The sequence below is a fragment of the Schistocerca serialis genome, chromosome 1 (assembly GCF_023864345.2).
Source record: "Schistocerca serialis cubense isolate TAMUIC-IGC-003099 chromosome 1, iqSchSeri2.2, whole genome shotgun sequence".
Taxonomy (NCBI): domain Eukaryota; kingdom Metazoa; phylum Arthropoda; class Insecta; order Orthoptera; family Acrididae; genus Schistocerca; species Schistocerca serialis.
This window is the reverse complement of record NC_064638.1, coordinates 543,082,485-543,104,978: the sequence shown is the minus strand read 5'-3', so window position 1 is coordinate 543,104,978 and position 22,494 is coordinate 543,082,485. Positions and strand designations below refer to the sequence as shown.

The following is a 22,494-nucleotide window of genomic DNA, read 5'->3' as shown; positions in this document are numbered from 1 at the left end:
AAATGAGTGCTGTTTTAAAGCAAACCTCTCTAATTTTTCGCAGTCTCTCTTGCACAATGAGGACTACTGAAGGCATCGCTCTGTCGAAACTGACACGAGCTAGGAAGACTGAAGTACATTCAAGCTGCACTGGTTAACATGTGCGAAACCCCTTGTATGGAATAAGCTATCTAGTCCTAGAAACTAGCTGTGAGCCTGGCACGCCTTCCCTGACTGTTGATCCAAAAAGCGGAGATTTACCCAAAACTGGAGGGTCCTAACGGAAACAGTCGTACAGTAAACACAATAATTTATTCAGTGAACCATAGTAAGACATGAACTTATTATTTTGGATTGCTGAATGACTTTAAACTCAATGCATACAAGTATAACTACTGGATTTTGAAAGGTTTGCGGAGTTACATTCCCCAATGAGCTAACTAAGCCCTTCTAACGTAAAACATCAAAGAGTAATTTGGTCTCAAAATTCGTCAATCGTATGTTGAACTACGCGTATTTAGGCCAGCTAATCGGTCGCCCAGTATTGGTACGAGCTACTCGTAAAATGAGTTTCTTGTACGACTGAACACTAGCGGGTCCCAGGTACAGAGGCGAGTAGCGTCGCTGCAAATGAGCAAATCCGAAAGCTGGGAATTTTGATAACGTACTGTCGATTAAGAGGACACACATTACTCCAAAAAAGTCATCTAACAGTCAAGGTGAAAAAAATGGCTTCTTCCAGCTCTTTAAGAATCTATAATCACTCATAGTCAAGTATTAAAGCAAATCTAAATAATATGCGGTATCAGAATAGTGAGGTGCATACGATGACACAACAGTACTTCAATATCCTTAATGTTTAACAGTGAATAAACATTTTCACAACGAATCTGTGGGTTAACAATTTTTAAATGCTTCATTTGATTACAACATATGGCATCTCAGATGACAGCGTTACACTATAGCTATTGTCTCTGAAGGTTATGTACCTGCATGTATTTTATTTATTGATTTATTACGTTTTTGTACCTTTTCATCATGCAGATGGTAGTCTGGACATCGTATCCTCCAAAATTACGCAGCAAATGATTACCACAGGAATACCTCGTATTTTGTCATATCGTTTATTTATTTAATGAACAGTTTACTATTTCGTCAGTAAATTTACTTAAATGTCGATTGCAAGTGCTATGAAACCAAATATGCTCATTTAAAAATGGTCAGCCGCATGTGTTAGCAGACTGCAAAACTGAAAAGAGAACTAAAAGATGCTTGTGTCAAGAATGCATAAATAAATGTTTAACTAATATTTAACAACAATTAGTCGTCATTTAAAGTGAGTGCACTTTTGCAAGAATTCTAGATTATTTATTTTTGAACAATAGTTTATTTGTAAATATTATGAATGATCTGAGTGTGGCCAAATATTTATAACATTTCATTATTTAAAATTGGTGTAATATACTTGTCTAATCTGAGAATTGGTTATATTCAGTGAAATCATGTCTGTGGAGCTTCAGAACGATGTATTTTTAGTGGGGATAGCCTTCTAGCCAATGGAAAAACAGACAGAAAAAACAGACTGCTCAAATGAATGAAAAATTCATAAACCTTGCTCTAGAGCAGACCATACAAATTAGCACGCGTATTCAGGACAAAATGAACGAAAATTTTAAGCAATTTGCAAACCTAAAGAAGGGACAAATAAGCGGTGAAATTCAACACCAGATGAATGTTATTTTTGAACTCTTCATTAATGAGAAAGCTATGCGGATTAGCAAACGGTTAGTCTAAAAGATAAGTGCAGATTTTCGGCGGCTAGCTGATGAGTAGTCTGCTGAAATACGAAAAATAAATTCGAAGATAGAAACGGTTACTAATAACTTTGTTGAGCTACAACCTGCGTGTAAATACATACCCAGTCGGTAAGGCAGTTGAACTCGGAAGTGAGCGAACTAAAAGACACGCAGTCTGAATTCCAAAAGGTATACAAGAGATCACGTTGAAAAGTGGCCAGCTGAATGAAGAGTTTCTTACCTGGTTGCATGACAAAGACAAACAGGTTACCGAGTGCTTAGCAGCACGAAATGACAGAATTATTAGCTATTCTGTGAACTGGTTGCATCAAAAGGATTCACAAATTAACAAAGTGCTTAGGACTGAATTACAGATCGTAATTAAAAATTTTAGTGCTAAAGTATTATCTCAGCACAACAAAGAGAATATTGATGTAGAAACAGAATTGGAACAATTTAAAAGACAGTAAAGCGTGATCTTCCTAAGTAGAGGCATGATGTGGAAGAACATGTATGCAAATTGCACCATGAGTGAGCAGTAAGCAGGCCGAAGGCCAGTAGAAACATTTACTGTCACCACAGTCGAATGTGTTGGTTGAAATGGCTCTGAGCACTATGGGACTTAACATCTGAGGTCATCAGTCCCCTAGAACTTAGAACTACTTAAGCCTAACTAACCTAAGGACATCACACACATCCATGCCCGAGTTAGGATTCGAACCTGTGACCGTAACGGTCGCGCGGTTCCAGACTGAAGCGCCTAGAACCGCTCGACCACACCGGCCGGCTCGGGTGTGTTGTACAGAGAAACGCCGCATAACACATACATTAATGAGGGGTATTCATCATGTGATACGGGGACGTCAACTGCTTTGACGAACATCTTATTGCAGGAGAGTTTGCTCAAGCATCGTTAGTTTCAGAAGTACATCCCAGACAAGAAAGGGGTCAACACCCCGTTCCTTTCATAAAGAGATTCAGAGTGATACTGCTCAGATCATGGACAAAATACCCAAAGAATACAATTTGTTGCCTCACATGTACAAGGCGAAGGTCCGCTTTGGGTATCAAAACTATAGAGAAACGCGAAACATATGTACAATTCGAGAAAGCATTTTTATCAAAGTACTGGTCTCCAGATCAGCACCAGGGATTAATAAAGAAAGTGTACTCGCCTGAAGTTTCCAGCAGTAAACAAGGTACTCTACACAAATCCTTTGAGAAATGTATCAGTAAGACAAGATACTGTAAAATACGTTATACGAATTTTAAAGGCAAAATTTCCCTTACATTTGAGGGGAAAGCTATTACATGGCCCTGAAAATTACATTGAGCAGTTCATGTCTGTTGTTGACGCGACAGACTTGTTACGTGAGGACATAAAGCCGTGGACTCAAGACAACGGGCATGCTAGTAGTAAGGACTATGCGTACCACAATAATAGCGGCATGAGAAACAGAACTGAAAACAAAACAATACTGGTAATGGTAATGGGAATGGAAATAACGGAAATGCATCCCGCAAGGTTATAGAAATCACCATGTACAGGAAGATAACAAACGACAGCAAAATGGAGAAAAAGAAGGTATGATCATCGGTTTAATACCGGTTGTCAGAATGACAGCTCAGTAGTAACCAGGATAACAACCTAATGCCAGAAAAATGGTCAAACAACGAACAAATGAATTGGCAGTGGGAAACAGCATTCGATCGAGAGTAACAGCCCAAACGAAAGTAATGAGAGTAACACTAATAATAATGTGAACTGGCGGGTACAAAACCAACACATAGGGCTAACTGAATTGATTGAAAGTAAACAACCTTCAAATAACCTGCCAACAAACTAATTTCAATCACATTGAGCACTCAGATAATGGTCAGGAATAGCGCAGGGGCAAGACGCGAAAACAGATCAATCTGACTCGTTATAATAACGCTGTTGATGTACATGATGAATTGTCCTCTGTCTAAAATTCCTGTAGAGAGGAAAACGATACAGTGATACAGGCTGAATTTGAAGCGGAAGTAGGTAAAGTACCTACAATAGTAATAACTGACACTGGTGCACAGGCAAACTGCATTTCTTATCATTCGTTTAAACAGATATGTGAGAAGGGTACACCTTCAACATTATCAGTCCAGAATTTTAGAATTATTGCTGCAGAAGGCACCAGGTCGAAGAACATTAGCTGGCAGTCTCAGCTGAAAACATGGACATGAAATGGAGCATTTTGCTTCTTGTTCCTCGGGGTTGAGAATATATCGGCCAACTGTATTACTTGTGTAGGATTTCTGCAAGAGAAGGAAGCAAAAATCGACTTCTCGGCAGGGAAATGCTATATTGCAGTTGATGGAAAAAATATAATTCTGACTTTGCTCAAAACAAAAGCTCGCCATGGCCAATTCTACCTGCGAATGAAAATCAAGTTTTAAGGTATTTAACCTCCAGTAATAGGTGGTAGTTCAGTTGCTCTGGCTGATGAAGCAAGTGTGCTAATGTTGACAACAACCAGCGAGATCTCAAGGGTACTTAAGTGAGCAGTGGAGAAATGAGCTACGCAGTCTGTATAATAGACCATAGACGTATCACGGCACTACACTGAACATACATTGGGATACTTGTTTTGTAAGTAAAACCGCCTTTTGATGCTGCCACTTAATTCAGACAATAAATTAAGTTGCAGCAGGAAAAGGCCGTTTTATTTACAAAGCAAGTATTTCTATGCTTTCTGTGGAGGATGGCCACGTAAAAAACTTGATATATTTTAATGTTGTGCAGAGGGAGTTGAATTTAATGAAACTTAACTTCTAATTTTAGTTGTTTATAGGTCCCTTAACTCTGACATCAGACCATTTCCACTCAAGCTAGAGAGGGTCCTTGATTCACATTATAGGAAGTATCAGAATTTAGTTATATGTGGTGACTTCAATATTAATTTTCTATATGATAGTGCAAGAAAAAGGATGCTCTTGGATCTCGTAAATTCATATGACCTGATGCAGACTATTTTTTTTCCAACTACGGTGCATGGGAACAGTAGCACAATATTTTTATTCATTCTTCATTACTATATGGCCAATCTGTTAGTGAAAGGGTGAATGGCCTTTCAGACCATGATACACAAATTTTCACACTAAAAGGCTTCTGAATTGAAACAAACGTCACATATAATTACAGACTACAGACTATGTAGGAAAGTTAATCCAATGGTAACAGAGAGTTTTTTAAACCTCGTCAAGGAACAATAATGGCGGGATGTTTATAGTTCCGATAACATAAATGACATATATAATACTTTCTTTAACACATTCTCATGCTCTTTGAGAGTTGCTTTCCATAAACGGGACACTAGCAGTAAAAGGGCGCCTATGTGGATGACGAGTGGGATAGGGATATCATGTAGAGAAAAGCAGGAATTATATCAAAATGTTAGAAGTGGTCACAATCAATCTACAGTCGCCCACTACAGACAGTACCGTAAGGTGCTTAAAATGTTATTAGAAAGGCAAAGAGTATGTGGTACGCAAATAGAATAGCTAATTTAAAGGGATAAAATTAAAACCATATGGTCAGTTGGGAAGGAAGTGTCTGGTCAGCAGCACAAGGTCGACGATCTAAAGTCAGTTCGAAGTAAAAATATTTCCATTCCTGATAAGTCAGATATATGTACAGCATTTAACAATCCTTTTCTGAGCATTGCTGGTGAATTAAACAAAAATTTAGTTTCTACAAGGAATCATTTAACCTCCTCAGTCCTAAAGCAAATTTTCCTATTTTTTCAAATACCTTATTATAAGAGCATTGCATATCGGTATCATGAATGAGCATGTTGTTGTTGTTGTTGTGGTCTTCAGTCCTGAGACTGGTTTGATGCAGCTCTCCATGCTACTCCATCCTGTGCAAGCTTCTTCATCTCCCAGTACCTACTACAGCCTACATCCTTCTGAATCTGTTTAGTGTATTCATCTCTTGGTCTCCCTCTACGATTTTTACCCTCCACGCTGCCCTCCAATACTAAATCGGTGATCCCTTGATGCCTCAGAACATGTCCTACCAACCGATCCCTTCTTCTAGTCAAGTTGTGCCACAAACTTCTCTTCTCCCCAATCCTACTCAATACCTCCTCGTTAGTTATATGATCTACCCATCTAATCTTCAGCATTCTTCTGTAGCACCACATTTCGAAAGCTTCTATTCTCTTCTTGTCCATACTAGTTATTGTGCATGTTTCACTTCCATAAATGGCTAGACTCCATACAAACACTTTCAAAACGACTTCCTGACACTTAAATCTATACTCTATGTTAACAAATTTCTCTTCTTCAGAAACGCTTTCCTTGCCATTGCCAGTCTGCATTTGATATCCTCTCTACTTCGACCGTCATCAGTTATTTTGCTCCCCAAATAGCAAAACTTCTTTACTACTTTCAGTGTCTCATTTCCTAATCTAATTCCGTCAGCATCACCCGACTTAATTCGACTACATTCCATTATCCTCGTTTTGCTTTTGTTGATGTTCATCTTATACCCTCCTTTCATGACGCTGTCCATTCCGTTCAACTGCTCTTCCAAGTCTTTTGATGTCTCTGACAGAATTACAATGTCATTGGCGAACATCGAAGTTTTTATTTCTTCTCCATGGATTTTAATACCTACTCCGAATTTTTCTTTTGTTTCTTTCACTCCTTGCTCAATATACAGATTGAATAACATCGGGACTAGCTACAACCCTGTCTCACTCCCTTCCCAACCACTGCTTCCCTTTCATACCCCTCGACTCTTATAACTGCCATCTGGTTTCTGTACAAATTGTAGATAGCCTTTTGCTCCCTTTGTTTTACCCCTGCCACCTTCAGAATTTGAAAGAGAGTATTCCAGTCAACATTGTCAAAAGCTTTCTCTAAGTCTATAAATGCTAGAAGCGTAGGTTTGCCTTTCCTGAATCTAGCTTCTAAGATAAGTCGTAGGGTCAGTATTGCCTCACGTGTTCCAATATTCCTACGGAATCCAAACTGATTTCCTCCGAAGTCAGCTTCTACCAGTTTTTCCTTTCGTCTGTAAAGAATTCGCGTTAGTATTTTGCATCCGTGACTTATTAAACTGATTGTTCGGTAATTTTCGCATCTGTCAGCACCTGCTTTCTTTGGGTTTGGAGTTATTACATTCTTCTTGAAGTCTGAGGGTACGTCGCCTGTCTCATACCTCTTTCTCAGCAGATGGTAGAGTTTTGTTACGACTGACTCTCCCAAGGCCGTCAGTAGTTCTAATGGAATGTTGTCTACTCCCGGTGCCTTGTTTCGACTCAGGTCTTTTAGTGCTCTGTCAAACTCTTCACGCAGTATCGTAGCTCCTATTTCATCTTCATCTACATCCTCTTCCTTTTCCATAATATTGTGCTCAAGTACATCGTCCTTGTATAGACCCTCTATATACTCCTTCCACCTTTCTGTTTTCCCTTCTTTGCTTAGAACTGGGTTTCAATCTAAGCTCTTGATATTCATACAAGTGGTTCTCTTTTCTCCAAAAAGTCTCTTTAATTTTCCTGAAGGCAGTATCTATCTTACCCCTAGTGAGATGAGCTTCTACATCCTTACATTTGTCCTCTAGCCATCCCTGTTTAGCCATTTTGCACTTCCTGTCGATCTCATTTTTGAGACGTTTGTATTCCTTTTTGCCTGCTTCACTTACTGCATTTTTTATATTTGCTTCTTTCATCAATTCAATATATCTTCTGTTACCCAAGGATTTTTACTAGCCCTCAACTTTTTACCTACTTGATCCTCTGCTGCCTTCACTATTTAATCCCTGAAAGCTACCCATTCTTCTTCTACTGTATTTCTTTCCCCCGTTCCTGTCAATTGTGCCCTTATGCTCTCCATGAAACTCTGTACAATCTGTAGTTTAGTCAGTTTATCCAGGTCCCATCTCCTTAAATTCCCACCTTTTTGCAGTTTCTTCAGTTTTAATCTACAGTTTATAACCAATAGATTGTGGTCAGAGTCCACATCCGCCCCTGGAAATGTCTTACAATTTAATACCTGGTTCCTAATCTCTGTCTTACCATTATATAATGTATCTGAAACCTTCGAGTATCTCCAGGCCTCTTCCATCTATACAACCTTCTTTTATGATTCTTGAACCAAGCGTTAGCTATGATTAAATTGTGCTCTATGCAAAATTCTATCAGGCGGCTTCCTCTTTAATTTCTTAGCTCCGATCCATATTCACCTACTACGTTTCCTTCTCTCCCTTTTCCTACTACCGAATTCCAGTCACCCATGACTATTAAATTTTCGTCACCCTTCACTATCTGAATAATTTCTTTTATTTCATCATACATTTCTTCAATTTCTTCGTCATCTGCAGAGCTATTTGGCATATAAACTTGTACTACTGTAGTAGGCGTGGGCTTCTTGTCTATCTTGGCCACAATAATGCGTTCACTATGCTGTTTGAAGTAGCTTACCCGCACTCCTATTTTTTTATTCATTATTAAACCGACTCCTGCGTTACCCCTATTTGATATTGTATTTATAACACTGTATTCGCCTGACGAAAAGTCTTGTTCCTCCTGCCAGCGAACTTCACTAATTCCTACTATATCTAACTTTAACCTATCCATTTCCCTTTTTAAATTTTCTAACCTACCTGCTCGATTAAGGGATCTGACATTCCACGCTCCGATCCGTAGAACGCCAGTTTCCTTTCTCCTGATAACGACGTCCTCCTGAGTAGTCCCCGCCTGGAGATCCGTATGGGGGACTATTTTACTTCCGGAATATTTTACCCAAGAGGAAGCTATCATCATTTAACCATACAGTAAAGCTGCATGCCCTCAGGAAATATTACAGCTGTAGTTTCCCCTTGCTTTCAGCCGTTCGCAGTACCAGTAAGGCATGACCGTTTTGGTTAGTGTTACAAGGCCAGATCAGTCAATCATCCAGACTGTTGCCCCTGCAACTACTGAAAAGGCTGCTGCCCCTCTTCAGGAACCACACATTTGTCTGGCCTCTCAACAGATACCCCTCTGTTGCGGTTGCACCTACGGTACGGCTATCTGTATCGCTGAGGCACGCAAGCCTCCCCACCAACGGCAAGGTCCATGATTCTTTGGGGGGGGGGGGGGGGGAGGGGAATGAGCATTGTAACGTTAATTTTTTGTTACTGTTGATCCGTGGAGAGATTTTCCTATGTCCAGCCGGCTGGACACTGGGACTCAATGTAACTATTGATGATACATAGAAAAGTATATGTTTTATATTATTTATTTATCATTACGAAACATTACTTACAGGTTATTACAAAATTATGACAAGAAAAAGAGTTTTGTGACACATATTTCTGAAATTTTGGTAGTATGTCATAATCGATTTCATTTGTGAAAGTCAAAGAACCATTTTCTGTCACAAGTTATACACAAATATACTTGGCATTCTGAGCATATGAACTTGGTTTTAGGTTTGCAGCCCTTGTTTTCGCATCTCATCCATTTATTTTTGTCTGTAATTGGGCAGAGAGGTAAATGTTTGCTCTCACTTTCCCTAACTTCTCTGTTTAGAATTTGATCTATATTTGCACATTCTGTAGGAACCACTTCATGAAATTCAGATTCAGAGTCAGAAGAGAAAATGTCCTGTCTCGCAGCAGTTGCAGCCGAACTCAGTTAGTCACCAATGTAAATCTTGAAATCTAGTAAATCCATGATTGATTTCTTTCCAGCACCTAGTGCCTGCTGATCCTTTTTGTACTGGATCCACGAGTTCACAATTGCCATGCCAATGAAATGGAAGAAGACTCTTACAAGCCACTTCTTCGTACGAGTGGAGATTAGATAGTAGGAAATCATTCTGTCACAAAGATCCACACCTCCCATTGATTTGTTATAGTCACTGACACATTTGGGTTGAGGCACTTCAATGAACTCTTTTGCTTTTCTGTCCCATCTTTTCACTACATTTGTAGGAGAAGCACCAGAGAATGTAGATGCTACTGTTACAGAACTATTATCGATCCATTTCAAAACAGAAATTTTTCGATCTTCCCTGACGAACTTGTCGAAGAAACTCTCCCTCTCTTCATCAATTCTTTGTCTGCAGTGAGTTTCTATCTGAGAGAAGATGGAATACGGCCGACTAAAATCGTTCCTACTGCACATATTTTTCTTTCTATCAGGTATTATAACAGTGTAATTGATGTGAAATATCGGTCAAAATACACAACATGCTCGCTGGGTACCCTACTCTACACCAGCTTCTTCACCACAGAACCTCTCAAACCGAGATCTGGCTCTGGTTGTCCAGAAGGTCAAGTGCTTGCTCCTTGGTAAATGAGAAAAGTAAAAGGCCATCAGAAGCTGTCAGCACAAAATTCTTCACACCGACTGGATTCGGCTTGTTCTTGACATACAGTCTAAGAGATGTTTTGCCATGAAAAGGAATCATTTGTTCATCTATCGAAAGGTGGCTAGAAACTGCCAGTGAGAGGCATTTTTTCCTAATACGGCCAAGGACTGGTTGCACTTTCCATAGTTTGTTATTTCTCTTGAGTTCGTCTGGAACACTCATTATTTGTGAAGTGTAACTAGTTCCTCAATTTGAACATACGATTCCTTGGAATTGTAGTTACTGCACGGACCCTCAATCTACTGTGATAATGCATTCTAAGTGTTGCTAGTTTCGTAAGACCTGTTATTACGTGTGCACCCACGAATTTCTTAATTTCTGTTGCATTTAACGGAACCTGGTTATCCTGAAGAGCCTTTATGTTTTTCTGCTCATCAAGGAGACGCCACATGTCATTTCCAAAATACTGCTCAGAACATATTACTAGTGTAGATAGTTCCCTGTCATCCACTGACCACTCCTTCTCGGTAATATTGGCTGTGATCAATAATAGATCTTTTTTCCAAAACATTTGTCTAGGTTCTACTTTTGATTTTCCAGCAGCCTCTTTTCTCATAGCTGAAGTGCTTGGGCGTAGATTACCAACTTCAGTTTCATTCTGAAAGAAGAAATTATAAGTAACAAACGGTTTTGAGGCAAATAATTGAAATGCAGTATGTTTTCCAATCTTCAGTATTTTTTGAGTAGGTATCTCAGAAGGCAACTATTATTGTAAATGAAATTGGTAATGGAAGGTTTACCATATCTGATGAACTGTCTCTTTCAGCTTCAGGAACATACAAATCTGTATTTGTAGCAATATCAAGGTCTTCCTCATTGAGAAGTCCCCTACATCACTCAAATCACTGTCGTCTTCTATTACTCTTAGCAGTTCTCTTCCGATTTCAGCATCTGTGAGTCGTTCATTCACGCCTGAAATGGTGAGAGGCAAGATAGTTGTGGATCTTTAAAGTTAATTACAATATAGTTATTACGAAAGAATTATGCACAGTTAATTTCATACACCTCACTAAGTAATGAGAAGCACAGACACCTAATAGAGTAGATACTGCACTCAGAGATATTAGTCAATGATCAACTACAGTAAGAGCAAAGTTGCAGCCACCTGTCCAGTCAGCTGGTCTTCATTATTTACTCTTTGAAATCATAAGAACTAATGGTTTTAGGCTACTACACAGATTGTAATATAATTCTATGATCTATTTACAACAACAACAATGATAAATAATAATAGAAAACTGAGAATAACATTCGTACTTACGTTTCTTTCTGGAAGACATCACAGAGATATTGCCAGCGGGTATGACACAATGAGCAGAACCTATCAGTGTAGCCAACAGCTGAAACTAAATGTCACAACAACAACAAAAAAAAAATACCGGACGCAAATCAAATGTCCAACATACTGCACATATGGATACAGTACATAAAAATCCATAACTTCTCTTAAAGAAAAATAGAGAACTAGCGTCCAGCCCACTGGACGTGGGGACTGAAGAGGATAACTCTCTTTTCAATTGCTTTTGCGAGATTGATGCCTGAAATACACCTCTGTGATACATACAAGGGAGAGATTGAGTCAATAATTAAATCACTGAAGACTAACGGCTGTCATAGGTATGATGGAGTGCTTAGCAGAATATTAAAAGACTGTGCTGCACTTGTTAGCCCTGTATTTAGCCATATTTGTAATTTTTCCTGAACAACCGAAGTACTCAGTAGTAAAGCCGCTTTATAAAAATGGAGAAAGGGCTAATGTAGACAATTTTAGACCTATTTCTATACCATCAGTGTTTGCTAAAGTTATTGAAAAGGCTGTGTTTTTAAGGATAATTTATCATTTTATATCACATAATTTGCTATCAAATGTACAGTTCAGCTTTAGAAGTCGTTTAACAACTGAAAATGCTATATTCTCTTTCCACTGTGAGGTACTGAATGCGTTAAACAAAATGTTTCGAAAGCTAGGCATATTTTTTGATTTAACTAGGGTATTTGATTATGTTGATTACAAAATATTGTTCCAGAAGTGGGACTATTATGTAATACGGGGAGTAGCTCACAACTGATTCACCTCTTACTTTAACAACAGGCAGCAAAAGGTCATTATTATCAGTATTGAGAATGGCTTTGATGTGGGGTCTGAGTGGGGTATTGTCAAGTGGGTGATTGGGGGGGGGGGTCAGGGATCAGTGTTCGGCCACTCCTGTTCCTTATTTATATAAATGATATGCCCTCTAGTATTATAGGCAATTCTAAAATATTTCTGTTCGTTGATGACATTAGCTTGGTAGTAAAGGATGTTGTGTGCAACACTGGCTCTGTTTTGTGACATAAGTTTACAGCTTTTTGAGAATAAACTAACGATATATCACAGTAAGACTCAGTTTTTACAGTTTGTAACACACAATTCAATAAAACCCGACGTTTTAATTTCACAGAACGGGCATATGATAAGTGAAAGTGTTCAGTTCAGATTTATAGGTGTTCAGGTAGATAGAAAGATGTCGCGGAAAGACCACACTCAGGATCTTGTTCAAAGACTTAATGCTGCCATTTTTATTGTTTGAAAGGTATCTGAAGTAAGTGATCATTCAACACGAAAATTAGTCTACCTTGCTTTATTGTTATTCGCTTATGTGTTATGGTATTATATTTTAGGGTATCTCTTCCCATTCTAAAATGATATTTTTGGCTCAGAAACAGGCGCTTTGGGCAATAAGTGCTGTAGGCTCACGAACCTTTTGTTGACCCCTGTTCCATGCCAAAGTCAGTGTTGTTAATGACTTTCAGAGAAAGCTGTAATATGTGGATTTTGTGTGCAAATAAACAAAACTGTGCAAGGGAACTAGTCTGTGAGAACAGTGGACATAGTGATGTTGCAAAGTGCATAATAACGTTAACACTTATCTTCAGTGAAGTCTTAATCAAGTATGCAGGTGCAAAATCCTGTGTAGAAACTCCTGGGTAAAGCCCAAGCAGACTTTTATGGAACTCTCATTGCAACATAAACCACATCTCAACAATCTTCAGCACGAAGCTCTGGATTGTCTCGGTGGAATGTGAGCCACGTGATCGCCCAGTGTTCGCAGTATTTCAACACACAGAGACTTTTCGCCGCTGAGCTATGATCGCTCTTTTAGTGTAAATAGTGATAGTGTAATATTCCAATAATGAGACTGTAATACTTATTGCAAACAAATAACAATCGAGATATAATCAGATTGAAACGTCAACTTAGACAACAGTACAGAAAGCAAAACTTCACTGCGATAAATAAAACACAAAGAAGAGAACTAAATGGACAGAGAAAACTGTAAACTATCACCACGAACCGAATATACAATCATGAGACGCATCTATAGGACAATATATGTACTATGACACCCTCTTCCAGCCAAACTGCGTAATTGTGTGCTTGTATATTAATGCTCAGGCGATTGTATTCCATGTACCCCATACCCAAATTTGTGCAAGGGAACTAGCCTGTGAGAACAGTGAACATATTATCGTTGTAAAGTGCATAATAACGTTGTACTGCGGAAGAGCAAGATCTAGCCACCTGTATCCAGTAATTAGCTGCAAATCCTGGCATGTCTTCCCGTATTCCTGTCCGCATTTGAGGGTAGTGGCATCGACTGTCATCTACCAGCAAGAAACGTCGTTCCTGCAGTCCATCGCAAGATCTGTCATTGCATCTACAAACCATTGTATTCGACGTTGTAAAACTGTGAAAAATTCTTGATCGAACTCAATTTTGTAAACAATTACGGTTTTGATTTTTGATAAAGAATATTTATCACAAACTTATATAATGAAATACATTTAAATAAAAAAAACCTATACGATAAAAGGCTCTTAAACGAAAGAATCATTTAAAAACTGAACGTTTTGTGTAACAATCCTTTTTGACGTGTGTTATCATGAACATTTTATGGACTTAAGAATTGGGTGTGTTTTCCAAATGACATGAGAAAGTGCCTATAAAATTGTGCAATTTGTGTACTTCCTTGTAACATGAAAAATACTTGTACAAATATTCAAAGACTTTTCACTGAAGAAATCGACTGAAGGCTATAGGTCCGTCACTTTGTTTTTTACCCTGATTTCCTTGGGACCATGCCTGAGTAGATGGACAAGTAATTACACTCGAGGTACAAGTCAGAATACAGGCCTCAGTCAAATAACAAGTGCAACAGTAAAGTATTAATGTAAATGTGCTCAAATCATCACCCTTTTTCTGAAATCATAGAAAATGTATTCATGTAACATGTAAAGCTATGAACTTATGCCAATGAACTATGTAAACAACAAATGATGTGACTTTAGTTTGATGTTGATCTCTATCAAAACAGTATGATCTCAACATTTAGGGGCATTTTACAAAGTCACAAACTTTTAAATGAAATTTACTCAAAGTAATGTAACTATGCCACACATCTCTGGATAATATGTCAATAATCATACAAAGATCATAATATGTGATTAGTATAAATAGCAGTGAAACAAGGGAAATGCTCTCTTTTGCTCTGCTCTTTCGCTTTTTTGATTTTGATCTTTACTCTACTGCAGTTGTGCTCATCTCTCTGCATTAGCTTGATTCATGCTAAGCAGTTATTTCTGTGGATTTGATTAAATGATCATAGGAGATCTTTCTTAGACTGTTACTTATGCGGTAGCGTTCTCGCTTCCCACGCCCAGGTTACCGGGTTCGATTCCCGACGGGGTGAGGGATTTTCCCTGCCTCGTGATGACTGGGTGTTGTGTGATGTCCTTAGGTTAGTTAGGTTTAAGTAGTTCTAAGTTCTAGGGGACTGATGACTATAGATGTTAAGTCCCATAGTGCTCAGAGCCATTTGAAGCATTTTTTTTCTTTTAGCACTCATGCGGATGACCCCGCACTTTTCTTTGTTTAGTGACAATTGCCACTTTTCGTACCATTCAGAAAATCTCTCTAGATAATTTTGTAATTGGAATTAATCGACTGACGATTTTACTAGACGGTAAATTACAGCATCATCTGCAGACAATCTAAGGTGGCTGCTCAGATTATCACCTAGATACTTTATATAGATCAGGAACAGCAGAGGGCCTATGACACTACTTTGCACAACGCCAGATATCACTTCTGTTCTACTCGACGCTCGATGATTTACCGTCGACCTTTACGAAATGTGACCTCTCTGAGAGGAAATCACGAATCCAGTCACACAACTGAGACGATACTCCATATCCATACAATTTGATTAACAGTCGCTCGTGAGGAACGGTATCAAAAGCCTTCTGGAAATCTAGGAATAGGCAATCGATCTGAGATCTCTTGTCGACAGCACTTATTACTTCATGGGAATAAAGAGCTAGCTGTGTTGCACAAGAACGATATTTTCTGAATCCGTATTGATACATATCAATAAGTCATTTTTTCAAGGTGATTCATAGTGTTGTAGTACAGTATATGCTCCAAAATCCTACTGCAAATCGGGGTCAGTGATATGGCTCCTATTCAATGGGTTACTCCTATTTCCTTTCTTGAATATTGGTGTGACCTGTGCTACTTTCCAGTCTTTAGGAACAGACCTTTCGTCAAGTGAGCTGAGGTACATGATTGCTAAGAAAGGCGCAATTGTGTCTGCATACTATGAAAGGAACCTGACTGGTATACCATCTGGACCAAAAGACTTACATTTCTTAAGTGATTTGAGTTGTTTCACAACACGTGAGATATCTACTTTTATTTCACTCAGGCTAACAGCTGTTCTGGTTTCGAATTCTGGAATATTTACTTCGTCTTCTTTCGTGAAGGAATTACAGAAAACCGTATTTAATAACTCGGCTTTAGTGGCACCATCATCGGTAGCGTTTCCATCGCTGTCCTGCAGTGAATGTGTTGTCTGTTTGTTGTCGCTGGTGGACTTACATACGAGCAGAATCTCTTTGGGTTTTCTACCTCTATTTTAAGACAATATTTCATTGTGGAAACTATTAAAAGTATCTCGCATTGACGTCCGCACTAAATTTCTAGCCTCCGTGAATCTTAGCCAGTCTTGGGGATTTGGCGTTCTTCTGAAGTTGGCATTCTTTCTAAGTTGTTTCTGCAACAGTGTTCTGACGTGTTTTGTGTATCATGGTGGATCAGTCCTGTCTCTTATTAACTTATGCTGTATGAATCTGTCTATTGCTCTCGACACTGTATCTTTGAATTTGAGCCATATCGGGTCTACACTTACATAATTAGCTTGGAAGGAATGGAGACTCTCTCTTACTAAGGCACCAAGCGAATTTTTATCTGCTGTTTTAAATAGCTATATTTTGCGTTTATTTTTAGTGGTTTTGGTTGATAAGGTTTTGAGCCTCGCTACAATGACCTTGTGTTCACTAATCCCTGTATCCGTCAAGACGCTCTCTATTAGATCAGGACTGTTCGTGGCTAAGAGGTCAAGTGTATTTTCGCAACCATTTCCAATTCGTGTGGGCTCATGAAGTAATTGTTCAAAGAAATTCTCATAGAAAGCATTTAGTACAATTTCGGAAGATGTTTTATGTCTACCACCGGCTTGGAACAAGTATTTTTGCCAACAAATCGAGGGTAGATTGAAGTCTCCACCAATTATAGCTGTATGAGTGGAGTACTTAATGATATATAATGAGATTCAGGTATTCTTTGAACCGTTCAGCTATTATGTCATCTGAGTCGGGGGGGGTCGATAGAAGGAGGAGCCAATTACTATTTTGGTACAGCTGTTGAGTATAACCTCTACCCATAGTAATTCGCAAAAACTATCTATTTCAAATTCACTGCGAGATAAACTACTACCAGCAGACACAAACATATTACCAACTACCACCTACTTTATTTAATCTATTCTTTCTGAACACGGTTTGGGCCTCTGTTAAAATTTCGGCAGAATTTATCTCCGGCTTCAGCCAACTTTCTGTTCCTATAACGATTTCAGCTTCAGTGCTTTCTATCAGCGCTTGAAGCTCTGGTACTTTTACAACACAGCTACGACAATTTACAACTACAATACCAACTGTTGCTCGGTCGTTCCTTGTCGTTTCTTTGCCCTGTGCCCTTCGAGACTGGAGACATTTTTGATCTTTCCCAAGACCCTCTAACCTAAAAAACCGCCCAGTCCACGCCACACAGCCCCCGATACCCGTGTAGCCGCATCCTGTATCTAGTGGACACCTGACCTATTTAGCGGAACCCGAAACCCCACCACCATACGGCACAAGTCGAGGAATCTGCTGCTTACACGGTCGCAGAACCATCTGAGCCTCTGATTCAGACCCTCCACTCGGCTCTGTATCAAAGGTCCGCAATCGGTCCTGTCGATGATGCTGCAGATGGTGAGCTGTGCCTTCATCTCGCTAACAAGACTGGCAGTCTTCACCAACTCAGATAGCCGCCAGAAACCAGAGAGAATCTCTTCCAATCCATAGCGACACCCGTCATTAGTGCCGACATAAGTCACCACCTGCAGTTGGCTGTACAACTAGGACTTGTATTATTAATCACAATATCAAGTGCATGCATTTGAATATCATGTGTTACATGTAGAGGACCTTTTGTTTTAAATATTCGGCATCAAATGTTTCCTGTGGAAACAGTGTGGATTGACTTTTATTTCATTAAAATGTTCTATTAATATTCAATCATACTTCATTTACAAACGTGCCTTGCCTTTACAGATTCATAATTTTCTGTGTTTTCTTAAATACAGAGGAATTCCTTTCGGTTATTATAGTTTGTGTGTGCCATTTCATGCATTGTATTCTTTTGTTAGTGAAATACAGTAGAATCTGCAATCATTTTAATAAAATAAAAGTCTGATATTGTATTAAGACTAATTTACATTCATGGCCCGTCGCAAATTTTACCAAAAGGCTTGCTCTCCAAGCAAAAACTGTGGACTGTTGCTAGTGTCAGAAAAAATGCATTAACTTTCATAAAAGTTGAGAACTAAGCCAGTCATTTACTTAAAGAGGCATCAGTTTCTTTTAATGTTGCCACCATTGCTTTTCACTTTAATATAAAAATAATCGACAACCTTTTATGTTTCTTACAAGTAAAATAATTAAATCCCAATCAACGAGTGGTGACGTTAAACAACAGATGCTTTCAATTCTAAAGAGTTGAAAAATAATTAATATTATATTTCTTCATAAGTTATGGAAATGGTTTATTATAGAACAATTTGCCATTATCTGTTTGTAGTTTTCTTGTACATCTTAACTTCAAAATTTTTCAAAAGCATCAGCCACATTTTTTGCGTTTTATCATTAACCAGGATAGCTCAAGGAAATATTTGGGAAAACATCAATAACGTTAACAAATGTCCATATTCTATATTTATTTCTGATGTTTCTTTCAAGTTCCCATATCTATATCTGCTATATCAGCTGCCTTACATAATGTATACTGAATGAAACAGCAAATCCTCTTTCAAAATTTTTTCTTTGGATTATGTAATCCATTAATAACTTCTTCACCAATATGCAGACAGTGACTGCTAAAGCAGTATTTGGACTGCATCCTATTACCTAGAAATCGTTTTAAAAAATTCTCTTTTTTTGTCTTGCAGACTGTGCAAAGACATTCAGTACTCTATCTACCATTTTAGGTTGTTACTCCATGAGGATTATGTGTGTCAGTAAACTTTCTGCATTTCAAGCACCAGATATGGTAATCCATTTAGATATCTTACCAATTTATTAAATATTAAATTATTTCACCAAATATAATTAACTTTACATCTACTGCTACAATTTTATCTGAAACTTACAGGTAGACAATTTGATTTGTATATCATCTTTGATTGATTACTATTATTTACTTAATAAAGCTTGTCAGATACACTGACTGTAATATCAAAATCATCAAATTACAAATCTCCATTTATATTCTTATCAACAACAATAATTATTTTGAGCCAGAGGACATATTCGAAATTATGCATTTTTTTGCTCACTTCTAGTCATAAAAGTAATTCCGATATTTGTCTATCATGTATTGCATTTTCTAGTCTATTATCTATGTCTATACCAGATATAAGAGTTGTATTCATACTTTTGATCTTTTTATCAAGATGTGTTATGTTGGTATGAATGCATATAACTTTATCATTAAGATGCTTTATACTGACTTAACTACTGAATTCTGTTAAAATACTTGAGTAATGAGCTTGTCTAATAACATTTTCAACTTTGTTCTCTCAGTATTGTTTAGTGATAGTATCAGAACCACTTGCAGGATGTTTTATATCTACCAGTCAACATAATTTTTAGATGCTTTAAAAATATTACTTAATTCATTTTAAAATTGCTTAATTATATTTTCTGTTTTTGCACCTACTAATGATTTTTATTCTGTATATGTATTACAAACATCACTTACATTGTTGTTGAAATATTTAATTGAATTTTTGTCTTTGAATTTATTTCTTTTTTTAATTTTTGATTTAAAATCTTTCATTCTTAATCCCAAATGTATTTCGATTTTGTAAAGTTAGTATTTTTCAATTTATCTTGCAGCTGCTTAGCTGAACCTTATTTCAAAAATGTCCATTTACTAGATCCAAAATTTCATTAAACTTCTAATTATCTGACAGTAGCTTTAGCACAAATATACACAAATTACGGCATCCTGTTCATAAAAATTTTGTTTTCTGTTAGTATTGTAGTATAATTCATTTTTTCTCAAACACCTAACTGCTTTGATATAACAACAGCAAATGAATAATATACATATTTTTTTCATTATTCTTATAATAACTTACCAAGATTACATATACCCAAATTAATTATTCCATGTGCTGTATGTTTTGATTTATTAGGTATCTGCTCAGTCATGAATATACTACAAAAGTGTTTAGTTTTTAATTTAGAAATTTGTGGTATGTTCTATGGGACCAAACTGCTGAAGTGATCAGTCTCTAGGCTTACACACTACTTAATCTAATTAATGCTAAGAACAACACACACACACCCATGCCCAAGAGAGGACTCAAACCTCTAATAGGGGATGTTGCACATATCATGACAAGACGCCTTAAACCACACAGCTACTCCATGTGGCTATTTTTATTTGCTTATCAAGTTTTTTTCTAAATCAAAATGACTTAATGTATTAGGATAAACATCGATTAGTTTTTTGAAATTATTTGTTCCAGTTCCTTTCTTCTTCATTGCTACTTTTTTCCTTTTTTGTTATTCCAATTCTCCATCACATTTTTTCTTGTCCACTATTGCTTTTACTTTCCCAGCTACTCTGCCTGCTACCAAACCAACTACGCTAATAGTGCCCAAATATGGTATAATAATACTTGATGCTGCTAATAATAATGGAGTAATTCCTCCTTAACATTTTGTTAGTCTAAAACCTTCTTTCTTTTTTGTTAGGTATTCCATAAATCTTTTAATAACAGGTATATGTAATGTTATGAGTAAATTTGTTAATGTCTCCTTATCTCTGCTTTTTTGTGCATCAGTCAAAAAAATATTAATACTGTTTAAATGTTCTTTACTAAGTTTGGTTTAGTTTTGCCACTAGGTACATAAAAATTTTGTGAGAGTTAATATTTTTACAATTGCCAAACATTTCCATCAAGGCCCATGCCCATTTTTCTGCTTCCACACATTATTCCTCTAACAGAAGTTGCAGCTAATTTTTTAACAAGTAGTGCATCTTCAGCATACACTTTATCTATTTCTGCTGCCTGAAGTTCTATATAGGGTTGATGTCTAGATCACAAAACTTTATTAGCTCTATGTGCAATATCATGATTCTTACAAGCTTCATCTGATGGACTTATTCCTTGATCTCCTCTGGCTAATCTTTCATCTAGTTTGATAAAAGGTTTGCAGTATACTTAGCCTGGTAGATACATATCTGGTATTGGTAACTTCTTAAACCCAGTTTCCTAATCCTTTCCCACGCTTTTCACTTTTCCAAAATGTATGTGGTTAATTATTCAAAATTCTGATCAAATATGGAATTCCTTTTGGATTACTGATAATGATATAGTTAAATTTCTTTGTTAACATTTCTATTATTCCAAATTTTTTGTTATTATAGTTTTTATTTCCAGTTAATTTTTCAACTTGGATTACAGCTCATCTATCTATTAATTCTCACACATCATGCATCCAGATATATTCAACTGTTTTCTCTGTAGATTTTTTTTATTATGCCTTCGCCTCCTTTCTTCTCGAAACTTGATTCTAAATGTGCTTTTAATTTTGGGAAACAGATATTAACAATTTATTTGATCATTTATTTATATTTAATACCTCTACTTGAGTTCTTTTTATTTGGATTTTTGTGAGAACACAAAGCTACCATATGGTATATATATGTGCATTGATAGATCAGCATTATCCAAATTTGTATACATACCATCCATTCTAACCTGTTTATTATTTAAAAGATTCATCAGTCCATTTACACCTTCATCAGTCCTACCACCAACTGTTAATTCATCTCCATCAAAGTTTACTGGTACTTACCCACAAATTTAAATGTGTCAGCAGGTCTTATGCTAAAAACTTGATCTTCGCTATGTTTAATAAATTATAGCATTCTTTCACTTATATTTACTTTTTTAACTGCTTCATATTTCAGTTTGTTTCGGTCTTTAACTTCTTCTTTGTACTTTTTCAATAAATCTAGTATTTCTTATTCACTTAGGGTATAGCTATTCTGGTGGATTTTCGTTTTGTTTAACTGGTGGAATCTCATCAAATTAATCAAAATAGTGATGGTGTTAATAAGGAACCATATGGTTCTCTGTTTTCTCCAATAGTTTTCAAAACTTTGACCCCTACTCCTTCGTTTGTTTTAGTAACGGGTTGATCTTATTTCTTATATTTTTCATATTATGTTCTATATTGTTTTTTCTGCATTTTGTAACTCTTCTCTGAACTGTTAGTTTGTGTTGCTATTTTGTTTAGCGTTTTAACAACCTCTGGGTCATATTTTGTAAACATTTATTAAATATAAGAAATATTACTTAATTGAGAAATTTAATGTCTTATGTCTGACCTTCCTTCTTTATGATTGCTATACATGTCTGTTGTAAAAAAAAAAAAAAGATTTGGTCCTCATTCCAACATTTACTAAATTTATCTTTAAAATGATCTAATTTTAAATCGCCACCAAAAAATTTATGATATATGCGACATAAATTTGCATCATCTTCTCTAAAAGTATTTTGAAAAATTAGATTACCACTAACTAATTACTTTGGTATTTTCTAATGTGTCTAAATTAGGTAAGTCTATTCCTTTATGTCTACCTCTAGTAAAATAATCTCGA

At 36.9% G+C, this 22,494-nt stretch overlaps 1 protein-coding gene across 5 annotated transcripts in view; it reads right to left on the bottom strand.

Annotated features, from left to right (window-relative positions):
• Positions 1-22,494, bottom strand: part of LOC126475123 (inter-alpha-trypsin inhibitor heavy chain H4-like) — a 306,057-nt gene that overhangs the window by 187,871 nt on the left and 95,692 nt on the right. The gene's annotated exons all lie outside the window — the stretch shown is intronic.